The sequence below is a fragment of the Leptonychotes weddellii genome, chromosome 6 (assembly GCF_054177405.1).
Source record: "Leptonychotes weddellii isolate Sample4059 chromosome 6, ASM5417740v2, whole genome shotgun sequence".
NCBI classification, from domain to species: domain Eukaryota; kingdom Metazoa; phylum Chordata; class Mammalia; order Carnivora; family Phocidae; genus Leptonychotes; species Leptonychotes weddellii.
Genome location: NC_138374.1, coordinates 72,097,198 through 72,112,518, shown reverse-complemented (window position 1 = coordinate 72,112,518; position 15,321 = coordinate 72,097,198). Strand labels below are relative to the sequence as shown.

At 39.8% G+C, this 15,321-nt stretch overlaps 1 protein-coding gene and 1 long non-coding RNA gene across 4 annotated transcripts in view; both read right to left on the bottom strand.

Annotated features, from left to right (window-relative positions):
- LOC102740208 (protein kinase cGMP-dependent 1) overlaps nucleotides 1-15,321 on the bottom strand; it is a 914,142-nt gene that overhangs the window by 515,659 nt on the left and 383,162 nt on the right. The window lies entirely within an intron of this gene.
- Nucleotides 14,911-15,321, bottom strand: part of LOC145722247 (uncharacterized) — a 4,792-nt gene continuing 4,381 nt past the window's right edge. The window contains exon 2 of the long non-coding RNA XR_014146367.1: nucleotides 14,911-15,313. This is a non-coding gene — a long non-coding RNA (uncharacterized LOC145722247). The remainder of the gene's footprint in view (nucleotides 15,314-15,321) is intronic.

The window sequence follows — 15,321 nt, the reverse complement described above, 5'->3', positions numbered from 1 at the left end:
GAGTGGCTGCACCAGCTTGCATTCCCACCAACAGTGTAGGAGGGTTTCACCAGACATTCTTATAAGTGCTCCCTTTATATTATCATATTCAATTCTCACCATGTCCCACTGAGGTTGATACTGTCGCTGTCCCATTTCATAGAAGAGAAAAGTGAGTCTTAAGAGGTTAAGTAACTTTTTTAAGATCACCTTGTTTGCAGAATGCAGAGCCAGGACTGCACCCCATGAAGTGTTGGCAGAGTTAATTATTTTGTGACACGGTCCATAACAATAAAGCACGGTCCATAACAAAAATGCACCGGCTTGCATTCCCACCAACAGTGTAGGAGGGTTCCCTTTTCTCCGCATCCTCGCCAACATCTGTCGTTTCCTGACTTGTTAACTTTAGCCATTCTGACTGGTGTGAGGTGGCATCTCATTGAGGTTTTGATTGAGAACAAATACAAGATTTATACAAGATTCTGCTAAGCCAACAAACTCTTGTAGTTTTATGTAAATCAAAGAGTTGGGCCTCTAAAGGTTTGTCTAAAACTGAACACAGAGTTCCCAAAAGGTGTTATAATCAATCTCAGGCCAGCATACTGAAATGGAAACTGAAGTAGATAACTCAAATAGCTCAATAAATATAAATTGGGATGCCAAAATGCTTTGGAGATGTTTTATTGTGTAGAAGCACAATATAAAGCTATTGACTGATGGTCTCAGACATACAGTAGACACTCAGAACTTACATAAACACAAAGCCATAGGAGAAAATAAAAGATAAGAGGAAGAAAAGTAAGAATAACTCATTCACTAATGATTTCTTATTAGGCAGGATTTAAGACTCCTCTTTTTTTTTTTTTTTTTTTTTTAGTATCCTGGCTTGTGACATGCCAAAATCCTTCTTAGTGTAGTCAAATGAGCCTTGGATTAGGGCTTAGTTTCTGTTCTTAGCTTCTTCCTGTGGGCTCCTTAATGAACCTGGAGCAAAATCCCCCAAATCCTTGGCTTGTTTTCTTCTCTGTAAATCTGAGCATAAGAACATTACCTCAATCTACCCAATAGGGTGGCTATAAGGAATAAGAAATGTGATAGGGATTTGGAAATTTTTGTGTAAGTCGACTACAATTAGTGTAGAAGATGATTTTTCATGTAGACATATGTAAGATTAAAAACTCAGAAATAAATTAGTCCAACTCATACTGTTTAATGATGCTTTCTGATTTAGCAGTTAAGATGCAGAGAGGCTATGTTCTATTTTCTGGAGACAGAAGCTCTTCGTGCTGCTCTGAGTCAGAAAAGCCAGCGACATTACCTGATGGTTACCATCAGGAGGACAACACAGAAAAGTCTCCAAGTCCTACACTTGTAGAGACCCGTGGATCATCAGCTACTGCAACAGTGTCTCATTCTGGCTGTTGCTTTTCCAGAAGGGCAAGAGGGAATTGCAAACAACACAGACAGAGCAGGTGTCAGGGAAGACAGCCTAGTTTCTCTGTAAGGATAAATACTAAAAAATCAACCTCTTTTGTTCTGGATAATTAAAAGGCTAAGAAAAAAAAAACTGAATTAAGCCTTAATAATCAAGAAGTACATGAATATGGGAACTAATTGACCAACTCTGAGGTGACAGCACTTAGTCCCATTGGGTAAAAGAAGTAGAAAGAGGGCAACAAAATGAAACAGAATAACTGCACACAGAAAATTCTCAAAAATTATTAAGCTTGCTAATTTAAGAGGCAACACAAAGTGTGTTCACAGGCTCAGGGGGGCTATGGAAATGGACAGATGATAAAAATTTAATGGATCAGTAAGAGAAGCTGGGGCATATCTCAACTTTTTCAGGTTGATTTTAAAAGATTCACTCACCAAATATCAATGGGAACTATGGTAAGACACAGGCTGTTACGAGGATCAGTGTCCAAAGAAAGCCAGTCGTAAGAACATCTAGATGAGAATTAACACTCTCAATGGCCTAGAAATATCAAAGGTTGGACTATATATACGAGTTGACTATATGTATCTAGGTGACTATAAATACTATAAGCTCCATAAAGGCAACCTCTATTTACCAGAAGGCTTGAACCATGTGTGTTTGCTGATGTTCAACCATATTTGAATTATAAAATTTACAACTTTCTGTGGTTCAACCAAAGAGTAAGGGCCTGAGTCCCTATTTAAAATATATTGATGACGTGAATGAATTCACCCAATTGTTTTGACTGATGCCTTTTGTGATATACTAAACATTCTGATTAATACGGAAATATGTGTGTACTCATGAACATTTTCATATTCTCGGTTGCCCTGCTTTGATCGAGCTAGACACTTTCAGGTTTAAAGCCTTCTGAACTTAAAGGAATCATTTATTCTCTACCCAAGTATACATCCTGGGATGACTATAAAACTGGTCTGGGATGAGCAACATTGTTCTCAGGGTGCCCTGCCGGTAGAGACAAGACCTCTGCACCTGAAACATGCAATGTTAACCACAAAGATTCGTACCCATATGGGAATTGAGCTTGTCTTGACTTACAAGTGGATTTATAGACAGAGTGTAAAGGAAAGGCCTTTTTAGATGTCTGGGGAGTGCCCAGGCAATCATTCTAGCCACAAGAGAAATTTTGTTTTGGAGAGTACAGGTGAAAATTTTGATTAAAAAAAAAAACAAACAAAACAAAAAAACAACATGAGATTTCTGTTCAAGGGCCCAAAGTCTGAGTTGAGAATATCAAATGTATTCTTTAGGCATAGAGAACCTCCGAGGTTTAGGAGTCCTCAGAGGGCATAGGAAGCCAGCAGAGATTTTAAAAGACTACGCTTTCCAAAATAAAGCATTTGTACCGTATATGGGGCTGCCCTAATTTCAGTGATGAGCAATTACATTTCCACACCTGTATTTTAAGCAAGCTCAGAGCACACATAACATATCTAGAATTAAAGGGATTATCTACAAAATAGGGTATCCTATAGTAAAACTGAATACAAACCAGGTTAGTCGTTAAATATCATCTGAACTGAAAAAGAAAATTTCAGTAGCTGCCAGTCCGTTTTTTGGGACTGCCTTCCATCAAGACTGCTTGGTCACTCAGAAAACAAAGAAATATTATTTTGTGTGCTTATGTGCACAGCATACACACACAGATGTTCATACCAATTCCTACATTTTAATGGCATTTACGACACTACAGTCAATTACTGTGTCTTCAAGGGACAGCGTATGGATAAACTATATCTTAAAATAAACATATGAAAAATTTGGCTGGATTACTTTGCAAATAGCAGTTGTGAAATACACTGGTGAAGGTCTAAAGGAAAACAAATATACATATATATGTAAATACATATATATATATATGTAAATCAGAGAGCATAGGAAAAAACACTTTAACCACGGAGTTTCTGAGCACATACAAGGGTGTCATTATGTAGCTTCTATTAAGGTAAATGGGAGCCATGCAGCTAAAGCCTATCACTGTGCTAATTTAAAATTGAAAAAAAGGAAATACCTCTGTTAGATACAAAGGAAACCAGTGGTGAAATCTCATGTTGATTTGGAAGGTTAAATCATTATAAAATCACTTTTTCTTGCAACCATTCTTCGATTTACTGTTGATCACCTAGGATATGCCTGTGACATTTTAAGAATCCTGTAGAATGTTAGCCATAAAGAAACTCATCTGCACATACATTTTGGAAAATGAAAAGCCTAATCACAACTTCTTAGGTATAATTTCCTATGACAGGACTCATTACACAGATTTTAATTTTGGCAACAACATAATAAAAGGATTCCGATGAATTATTTTGTTCTTGTGCTTCTGTTTAAAGTTTTTTGTCACTGCAACTTCTCTAAGAGATTGAATTCCTCTATATATTCTGAGTAAGTGTATGCCCCAGAAAAGATCATACACCAAGGAAGACATGCAATCTAGGAAAATGGCTGGTTATTAACAGAGCCGTGGAGAACTTCTCACGCAACACATTCATTACTCACAGCAGGCCCCGATACTATAACCCATTGCATAACTGTAATAATGAGAATAAAAGAAAATCAATTAAAATACAGGTGGGGTTTAGCTTCAAGAAAATTGCTGAATTTGATCTTTATCCATCCAAGCAGCTCATCTGTGGAGGGACGAAGGATGGCATGTGTATTTTAAGTAGATTCTATACAATATTCCTTTTATTGAGTTTTTATGGGGCACTTAAGTGTATTGTGACACATTTACAGATATATCAAGGGCAAAGACATCAAGGAAATGTGATGAGTATCTGCCGAAAGGAAGTAAAGAGAGCACCACTAAGACAGAAATGCAAATTAAGGGAAGATTGTTTCAAAAAAGTTTGCAAAATACTGACTATGTGCCTACATTTTTAAGAATGTTTCAGTTGCGGGGCGCCTGGGTGGCTCAGTCGTTGAGCGTCTGCCTTCGGCTCGGGTCATGATCCCAGGGTCCTGGGGTCGAGCCCCGCATCGGGCTCCCTGCTCAGCCAGGAGCCTGCCTCTCCCTCTCCCGCTCCCCCCTGCTTGTGTTCCCTCTCTAGCTGTCTCTCTCTGTGTCAAATAGATAAATCTTTAAAAAAAAAAAAAAAGAATGTTTCAGTTGCATGACATGAGGGACACAGGATGTAGCTACACCGTCACCATTCATAATCTAGAACAGTTGTTTAGAAGTCCATGGAAGCCTCTTCTTCTCTGGGCTAAAGCTTCCTCCTTGTCTCAATGCTGCTTTGAAGGACAACTTCTAGGCCTGTCTCTGCATTAGCTGCCTTCTTCAGAACACTTTTGCCTGTTCCTGCCCCTGCTCCACTGAGGTAGGAAGCAGTGGGCCTGGAGCCTGAGTGTGGCTTTTCCGTGGGGCTTCCACAGTCCCTGAGACCTCGAGTGGTACACATCTGAGCTACTAGTACAGAAATTCAACACTCTGGACATGTCGGCTGCTGCTGCAGTCTTCTTGGGCCAACCTTCACTCTCTTCCTCTCTATTCCTTCTCCATCTGGTCTACTCCACGAGCATTTTCTGGAAAGACTTCGGGGGCATGTCACATAATGGTTCTACGGGGAAAGTGCTCTGTGCTTATATGGAAACAAGACTCTGTCGGTCGAAAACGTCAGATGAAGGGTTTCAAAAGGAGAGTTGTTTCATTTGTCACCTAAACCCAGCCTGTGATTATTAATGAAGACTCTCAGTTGACATGGGGTCAAGAAGCTGGTGTGCCTAAGGTGGGACAGAACAAGCCAAAGCTACGGGAATTTCAGCAGAATAATCATTATCAGTAAAAGGCTTATACAAGCTTGTTATGGTGAAGAAAATTTAATAAGAACTATCTTACATGTTAGATTTATAAGGCAAAAAAATATTTAAAAATACAACTTAAAATGAGCTGAAGGGGAACTGGTTGTCAGTTAAATGGCATTTCTGAGCCAAGTGTTTGAAGATTAATTTATTCCTCAAAAAAAAAGTGGGGGTACTTAATGCATTCTTTTTTTCTGAAAAAAAAACAAAACTTCATTCCCCTTTTTATGCATTTGGAATGAACACTGTGAAAACTATGGGTAATCAATATAAATAATATTAAACAAAATAATATAATATCAAAATTTTAAACCAAATGATAAACTTCACTGATTTTATTTGACCATTACCTATTTTCTTTATTGCTTTTCCCATTCCCTTAATATAATTTATCTTAAACCTCTGAATTGTAATCACAGCTTTATTTGGTAAGAGATCCCAAAAGAACAGCATAAACAACCTGATATTAATCCATGAACACAGGATCCAAGAAATAGTTTGCTCATTCATCTATTTGCAGTCATCCTTTAATATAAGAACCCCCAGAAAACTACTATATCAGCAAAATTAAAGAGAAATATAGATCCAAGAAATAATCATGATTGCTTAAAAATCTACAAGCTAAAGTATTCTAACTGTGAAGTTTCTCTTTATACCTAGCACACACTGCAGGTATAATATATATATGTGTATGTAATACATATGTATATATTCACAGAAATATTAGTATTTGCATATATATACATATATATATGTAATACCATACATACATATAAAATCAACCTATCCATCTATCTGATTTATTGAAATGAATAGGGAATTAACTTGGGCAACTGTCATACCTAAAGATACTATATCATTACTAGGATAATAGTCATAATACTACGTCACTGACATCTTTGACAATTTGGTATTGTGTTCTTGGCCAGTATAAATTTATTCATATTCAATATCATGAAAATTTTCAGTTGACTTGATGGGAGGTGTTGATAGTCTCCATGGATGTGAATGTGAATGCTTTATAATAACATGAAAGACAAGTAGCCATTATATAATGTGTTCACATTCAGAAGTTCCTGCTTTAAAGCTAATGAGATTATACCATAAAATTCTAGACAAAGCACTGGCTTCCGGACACATCTGATAGGACCGTGATCACAGCTTACTCTCCAGAGCATCCAGCGCCATGTCCAATTCGTACGCACCACAGGATCCCAGCCTGACACGTTTAATGAATGCCTAGAATTACAGCAGAGGAAGCTCTTGGTCCCTACTGTTGAGCCAGGTGGCAAAAAGATCATCTGGTTCCGTAAATGAGAAAACATACACTTATCTCTTGGGCTACTAAGGAACAGATCTGCAACAAACATGGACTTCCGAGAAATAAAGCCAATCTGGGTGAGGGCCCCAGAAAAAATTGTTAGGAATAACTGAACACTAGTTAAGTCTTTTTTACATGCCCAAAATAATTTGCATGGATTTTATGGAACTGTGCAAGCATTATAGACAGAGGAATATTAAGATTTCAGATAATGAACAGCCAGTCAAAAATTATTACTCAGTTGGCTAAGTTTGAAGGAAGCTAAAACATCCTTTCATCCCGAAACTGTGATGTTTTGGCCCTCTCCCTGCTGATGGACGTGTACACCTTCTGCCTTGTTCTCTCCACCGATATATGGTTATGATAATCAGTGTCATACAACAGTAGATAATGTCCTTAAAAGGAACTCATCAGAATACTTAAACTGGCTTGGCTATCTGAGCTGCTGAGTGTTTCAGAAGTAGGGCAAGTCTCGAGACAATAATTAAGGTCCATCTCTAGCTCCAAATGGTGCACAGAGATGTACCCACTTTTAACACTAACCTAGCAAAGATGAATGAAATCCCTTCCTTAAAAGACAATTTTGCTTCCTGCCCAAGCTTCTGAGAGGATTCTAGCGTGTGCATCTTGTTATTCCCTACAATAACTTCATGCTGGGATGGAGACTATGTTTATTTTGGGGGCACACCGCTACCCACCCTTTATGTTTATGGACCCCGCTGGCTGTATTTATCCTGGGGAGTGTCAATAAGGACATCGCACTTTTTCATCCTGGAAGAAATGGACACATTTAAATCCTAACAATTGGGGCACCTGGGTGGCTCAGTTGTTAAGCGTCTGCCTTCGGCTCAGGTCATGATCCTGGAGTCCTGGGATCAGGTCCCGCATCGGGCTCCTTGCTCAGCAGGGGGTCTGCTTCTCCCTCTGACCCTCTCCCCTCTCATGCTGTTTCTCTCTCTCTCTCTCAAATAAATAAATAAATAAAATCTTAAAAAAATAAAATAAAATAAATCCTAACAATTAATTGAGCCAATCGCTATACTACGAATATGATATTTAAATGAACACAAACACGGGTGCCTGGGTAGCTCAGTCAGTTAAGTGTCCCACTCTTGATTTTGGCTCAGGTCGTGATCTCAGGGTCCTGAGATCGAGTCCCACGTGGGGATCCGCACTCGGAGAGTCTGCTTGAGATTCTCTCTCCCTCTCCCTCTGCCCCTCCCCCCTCTCAAATAAATAAATAGATTTTTACAAAATAAAGAACACAAACAGAAAGAATGAGTTAAAGTTAACACTCTTAATAAACAACCACATTGGGGCGCCTGGGTGGCTCAGTCGATGGGCGGCTGCCTTCGGCTCAGGTCATGATCCCAGGGTCCTGGGATCGAGCCCTGCATCAGGCTCCCTGCTCAGCGGGAAGCCTGCTTCTCCCTCTCCCCCTCCCCCTGCTTGTGTTCCCTCTCTCGCTGTGTCTATCTCTGTCAAATAAATAAAATCTTTAAAAAAAATTAAAAAATAAATAAACAATCACACTCCAGGTTCAATGATACTGTACAAATAAAGGCAACCAAAAATGGATAAAACTAATTATCTCTATAATACATTAGATCAATCTGCAACATCTAGTTTTTCAACTTTAATAAACTAAAAGCACATTTGCTTCCACTTATATATGTATATACATACACATAAAATCTATTTGATGGGAGTGGCTATGAAAAAAACATACAACGCTGAAATACAGAGATAATTAGTTTTATCTAAGTCAGAAAAAAACGGTATGTGCAGACATTTCTTTAATACCAGCAGCCTAATTTAACAGGAGATAAAAATTGAACTCTGAAATTTTAAAATTATCTAACGGCTGCAAAAGATCAGGTCAACTAATTATTTTCTTCTCCTCTTTTCTCTCCCTATGAACTGAAAGTTATCACAGAAAAGTATGAAGGGGACTGGCCGTCCTTTTCATGGTCAGGGATGCTGAATGCCAATTATGTTTAGGAGGTTTTAACATCATGCCTCAGTCAGGTACGGCAGAGTTTTCAGACATTCATCATCTTGCTTGTCCTCGGCAGCCAGTTCATTTCAACATCAAACTAGCCCTCTATTAGATCTGTGCGAGTGTCCAGAGCTGTGCATCATGTCATGTATTAATCATTTTCGTTTCTATTGCAGTCAGCTAATTGTATTATACAAGCTGCAAATACTTGGGACAGTTATGTTTTGCCCTGAACACACAAAATAAGAAAATGCTCCTCCTTTGTCCTCAACTGTTAAAAGTTATACTTGGGATGGGAGGCATCTGGACAGACACATTATGGTCTGAAGCAGTTCTCATTCTTCCCCAAAAATCATTACAAAGATCAGCAGGGGATCGGGGAATAGGCGCTGGGTTAAGGGAAGTCCTGAATCTCCGTCTTAGCTTTGACACTAACTAGATGTTTACTGCCAGACAAACAATTTCCTCATTTCAAAAAATGAAGACATTGATGCAGAATATTTTTATATACTTGATGAGCTTAAAACTACGATTAATTTGCCTCTGGATGTGAGAAACAGAAGTGAAACTTACAAATAAATCAGGGGTTCTGGAACTGGGCTAGTCTTGCCCATCACCTAAGGAGATTTAAATACTACTTCTCCCTGGCATTCAGCTCAGAACAATTAAAGGAGATTTCCTGGGGGTGGGGTCCAGGCCTTGGTAGGTCTTAAAAGCTCCCTGAATAATTCTAAGATGCAGTAGGGGTAGAGTGCCCCCAGGGTAGTTCTTAACCACAGCCCCTACTCCAAATAGAGGCCAGTGTGAAGACCCGCAGGAGCAAATTCAGTTTTATCTCGACTCTCCAGTTTTGCATTTGCTGCCATAATTTCTCTGCCATTATTATTATTTTGGACAACTTGAATTAGTTGTGCGTGTTTCAGTATTTAGGGCTGTGGTAAAATACATTCCATTGTAACTCTCAGTTTCCCTGAAATCTGACAAATAAAATGGCAGCTCTACAAAAACTCTCCTGCTTGTGCTGGAGGACACTGTCTGGGATGCTGACTGCCTTGTCAAAGCCACCTTGGCACCTGTAATGGTCCTTCTGACCCTGTGCTCGTTTAAAAATCATGATGTACGTCAAAGGAAAGACACTGAAAAGATACCATCCCTCAAGTGATTGAAAGCCTACCAATGTGTTTACTTCCTGTAAATAAGCAATTTGCCTTTCAGATTACCTGAGAAATTTCTAACAATATTTTCTGAATGGGATGAGGATGACAGGTGTCATGGAGAGAACAATGGGATCGAGTTCCAGGAACAGCTCTGCTATCGAGTTTCATTCTGTTAGTGAAGTGCTGCCTCACGTACTAACCAATAGGACAGGGATTCTGGGACAAAGGGATCTGTGTGTCTCTCCCAAGAATGAGAACTCTGACCTCACCTGGGACAGAAGAGGTGTTGAAGTTACCTGGGCACAAAAGAATAATAATAAAAACAACTTTGTTTATTAAATGACACAAGAGACGTTAAGTCTCCAGGCAACACATTTATTGGTCAGTGCATCTTAGAGTAGACGCAATAGGGCACTAACTCAAGGTCTTCCTGACAAATACCCCACAGTGATGCAGAGAAAGGGTCTAAGGCAGAGAAGCAATGTTTGGCTGGAGCACCGAACAGGTGTCAAGAGAGCACCAGTTAGAAAGAGTGCTGGAGTGGGCCCCTGGGTGGCTCAGTTGATTAAGCATCGCCTTCAGCTCAGGTCATGATCCCAGGGTCCTGGGATTGACCCCCACATTGAGCTCTCTGCTCAGCAGGAAGCCTGCTTCTCCCTCTCCCTCTGCCCCTCCTCCCACTCATGTGCACTCTCTCTCTCAAATAAATAAATAAAATCTTAAAAAAAAAAAAAAAAAGAGTGCTGGGTCCAGGGCTTCCCTTCCTGCCCCTGCCATTAGCCTGATGTGGGAACTAGGGCATGACACTTAACCTCATAGATTTCCGTTTTCTACTTGTTCTAGGATTCTTAATTTTCCAGAACACAAACCACAGTTTCAGCCTTGGCCACATCAGTACCATATCTTCCGTAAACTGAACCAATCAAAAGCATATTTACAATCTCTCATTTTTTTTTTAATTTCAAAAATCTTTGATTTCAAATCCTTTTGTCTCTTTTTGATCTTTATCAAATTTACATTTTTTCTTTAGTTTTTACATTTTACTTTTCTCCTTTTGCTTTTTCATTTTCTTGCTTGTTGCCTTTTCAACTAAGCTTCTGCATTTGAAAGCTTACCTAATTGCTGATAACCAAGAGAGAGAAAAAGATTTTCTCAGAACAGAAACTGATTTATTCAGATGCTTCAAAGTTTTGTTTGATGTGAATTAGGGTGTAAGATGCAAAACATTTAAAATTGAATTTATTCTGTATTTCTTTCCCTCCTTTTAAGAAATGACAAACCTATGCTGTAATTTGTGCAGATTGCTTGGTAATTATTTAGAGTCATTTTTGCTATATCCTGACATGCTGTTTTTTTTTAAAAAAAACAATTTTATAATTTAATTTCTACTTAATAATGTTTCTTTTTAAAATGAAAAAATAATTCTTGAGATAATTTTGTGTGAAAAAGACATGACAGGAGTTATAAAGGCCCATTCATGGAAAAATAATGAAAACATCAGACATGCTAATAAGGTTATCTTTGCCAACACTGTTCATTTTCTTTCTATTTTTCTGTACTTTTCCAGGACTTTATATCACCTAGAGTTTCTTTATAATTTCTTTTAAAGATAGAATATCTTTCTTTTTTGTTAAGATTTATTTATTTGAGAGAGAGAGAGAGAGTACACACACATGTGTTGGAGCAGGGGGAGGGGCAGAGAGAGGGAGAAGGATAATCTCAAGTAGAGTCCCCACTAAGTGTGGAGCCCAAGGTGAGGCTCTATCTCAAGACCCCGATATCATGACCTGAGCCGAAATCAAGAGTCAGATGCTTAACCGACTGAGCCACCCAGGTGCCCCTCTATCTTTTCTTAAACATCAGGGAGATTCCAGGAATAGATGAGGTACCTAAAGGGTGAGGGGAAATGTGTAATCATGTTTATTTAACAAATTTATTTCTCGGATGCAGCATGCATCATAGATAATAACTCTCATGCTGTAGAAAGCACTGCAATGTTCATCAAAAAGCAGGCCCTTGTTAATACACAGCGTCGAGTCAGTCAGGTGCCAGCCTCTAGAAGATCAAAAGCATAAGAAATCGTCCCTAACTTTCAAGACCTGCTGATTCATTCTGGAGATGAGAAGGGGTAGGAAATACAACATTGCCAGTGCGACACAGGCTTAGAGTGTGGTGCGTGTGCTGAGGACGGTTCATCGGCAAGGAGGTGTTGGTCCCGACAAGCTCAATGAAGGAGGAGACACTCGCCTGGGGTCTGAACAAGCAAGGGCCATCCAGGTGGACATGTGTGGGCAGAAATGAGGACGGCATGACCCAGGCCCAGGGAGGAGGTGAACTGGGATGACCGGTCAGGTATAGGGCGGAAGTTTGAAAGGTTGAACCAAGAAGTTTCTAATCAAAGGCGGAGAACTTGTTTTGAATCACAGACACTTCCTCAAAGCTCCTCACTCGCCAATGCACAAAGCATGTCTGACAGGAGTCCCCTGCCCCACAGGTGCATGCTAGGAAGTCAGATATTTATTGGCTGATGTGAGGTGGAGGCTGATGTGAGGACACAGAATTCATGAGAGAAGACCCACAGAGAAGCAAGGAGGACAGAAAGCATCCATCAGTGAACCCGCTAGAAATCAGGGCCACCTCACCTTGTATTACTGAAATAATTTTAACCTTATGGAAAACATTACAAGATTGGCACATAGATTTCCTATATATTCTTTCCCAGATTCCCATAAATCGTACGGTCTTCTCACAGTTTGCAAGATGGGTTAGAAGGGGGTCACTGGGGGACATTCACTCTGGAGGTGGGGTCCCTGGGTGAGGAAGTCAGGCTGGTGCAGAGCTTACGCATAATGGGCCAGCAAAAATAGCTGTGGACGAGCATGACTGAAGCATCAGAGCAGAGGGATGAATGCAAGAGGCCTTTCAAAGGGGAAATGACGGGGTTTGGTGCATGGCTACCACTGGAGGACACCAAGGGACATCTGCAGTAAGTTCTCAGGGTAGGTGGCCAGGACAATGGCACCACCACAGGGGAGTCCACAGTGACCATGACTGGGATGACAGTGGAATGTGTGCATGGGGAGGAGGCTGTTGACCTTCAGCTTCTCAGTCCACACCTCCCTCCCAAGCTTCTCTTCCACCTAGGCTCTCTCTATTCCTCCAGATCCGTCAGTTGCTAGCCCTGTCTCCCCTCTCCTTGACATCCTCTTCCCCGTCCATCAGATCTTGCACCTGTTTATCATAATGGTCATGAAACCGGGGGAAAGGGGGTTGCTTTTTGTTTTGTTTGTGGGGGAAGAGGAAGAGAGAATCCCAAGCAGACTCCCCACTGAGCATGGAGCCCACCTTGGGGCTCCATCCCAAGACCCTGAGATCACAAAATCAAGAGTCGGATGCTTCACCGAGGGAGCCACCCAGGCTCCCCATGAGGGACTTTATAAAATGCAAAATGACCTCACATGGAATAAACTACTTCATGGAGTAGTAAAAATATGTCCATTACGTGCTGTCAGAATAAATAATTCCAATTCTACTGGAGAGTGAAAAAGCAGGAAACAATTCCTCCGCAAATCTGAGCAAAATCCTCAGATTTTCCCCTGCCTTGGGCAGCCCTTCTTAAACATTAGTATGCATCAGAATCGACCAGCGGATTTGTTCAGACAACAGATTGCTTGCTTTGCCCCCAGAATTTCAAATTCAGTAGGTTTGAGGTGGAGCTCAAAGATTCGCTTTTCGAACAAATTCTCAGGTGATTCTGATGCTGCTGGTCAGGGACCACACTTTGAGAACCACTGCCACAGAGTGTGTCAATGAAGAGACTCCATTAATTCTCTCTAGTAAGGCAGGTACATAAAGGGAGGAGATGCAGATATTAAGAAAAGGGTTCTGTGGTGCCTGGGTGGCTCAGTCGGTGAAGCATCCTTCTCTTGATTTCAGCTCAGGTCATGATCTCAGGGTCATGAGATTGAGCCCCAAGTCAGGCTCTGTGCTCAGTATGACTCTGCCTGAGATTCTCTCTCTCCCACTCTCCCCACTTCCTTCTCTCTCAAAAAAAAAAAAAAAAGAGCGTTCTTTACTAATTTTATTTATCCACCTTTTTAAAAATTTACATGAAGAGAATTTACCAGTAAAGAGGTGCAAACAAGAGAAGTTAGTTTTAGAGAGGTTCTCCAATATGCTGCCTCTGACAGTTTTATCAGAGTCTTTGGGTTGGGTAAAATGAGCTAAAAATAGGCTAATTGTAACTTGGCAATTTGTATTATTAGGAAACCGAGATAATCCTACATAAGGGAGGAGGAGGGTGTTTAATTGTGATATATTAACAGTTCCTATGCTTAAGTCCGCACTTATTATGAGAGTACAACACACAATGACCTATCCAAAAACTACGGCTAACTGCATTAGCACATCGACCTACACCATTTAGAAAATATGTCTGGACTTGGTCTAAATAAAGTGGATTGACAAGCATATTGACAATCAAGTCACAAAGTTTCCAAAACAGCCCCTGACCCTGCCAAGGAAAATTTAGGTCTTTTCTGTGATAATTCATATTCAAATAAAAGGCACATCAATTATTGTAATAAACAATGACAAAAATCAGGTAGCCGCTTTCTCACATGTTGTCCACAAGATGTTGATTTGCAGATCTTTGTGTAACAAAGTCAACAATAGACCATTCAAAACAATTTTTATTCTAAAGTGGTTTATATTTTAAATTAAGCCTAAACCTGCGATATATATCACCAGTGTTCCTCAGATCAAATCAGACATTCATTCCTTTGGTAGTTATAAAAATAAATAAATAAATAAATAAATAAATAAATAAATAAATAAATAAATAAAATTGCTCCCTCTCTCTTTTAGCTATTTTATCAGATAATCATGACCATGATTTTTTTGGGAAGGGTGGGATTGCTTTTCATTTTTACTTTTCCCACCATAAATATTGACAGTTTTTCATTATGCAAAATACTCTGTATTTAATTAACAATTAGTTTTGAAATTGAGTTTGTAGGCTTATTGATTACATATTTTAATTTTTAGAAACATGGCTATGCTCACACACATTAATGAACAAATAAACCAGCACAGTTACAATTTTAATTAGGCATTGGAAATTCCTTCCGATGATCTCTTTTTGGTCAATCCATAAGGGGTTTTATAAGCCTGCTGGCATTCTGGACTTCTGCCTGTAGCCTTGTTTCACTGCCCTGAGACCAAGGTCTTTGGCGTCCCAAGCCCAGATTTTACCCAGCAATGAGCTTTAGGAAAGGAGATCTGAGTTTGAATTATGGTTTTTCCTTCCTGCGGCTTTATGACCTTGGACAAACCATTTCCCATTTCTTGCCGTTCTTCCTCTTGCCCCTCATCTGTGAAATTACAGGGTTGAGCTAGCTAACAGTGACAGTCCTTTTACCCTTCTAATTCGAAGGCAGAATGAATATTCCGAGACCATTCTCCAGCAATGTCATAGAGGTCTTCACCTATAGCTGGAAGCTATCCTGGTAAAGAATTGAAAAGTTCCAATTAAGGATAAATTAAGGGTTTTCAGCCTTTCTTT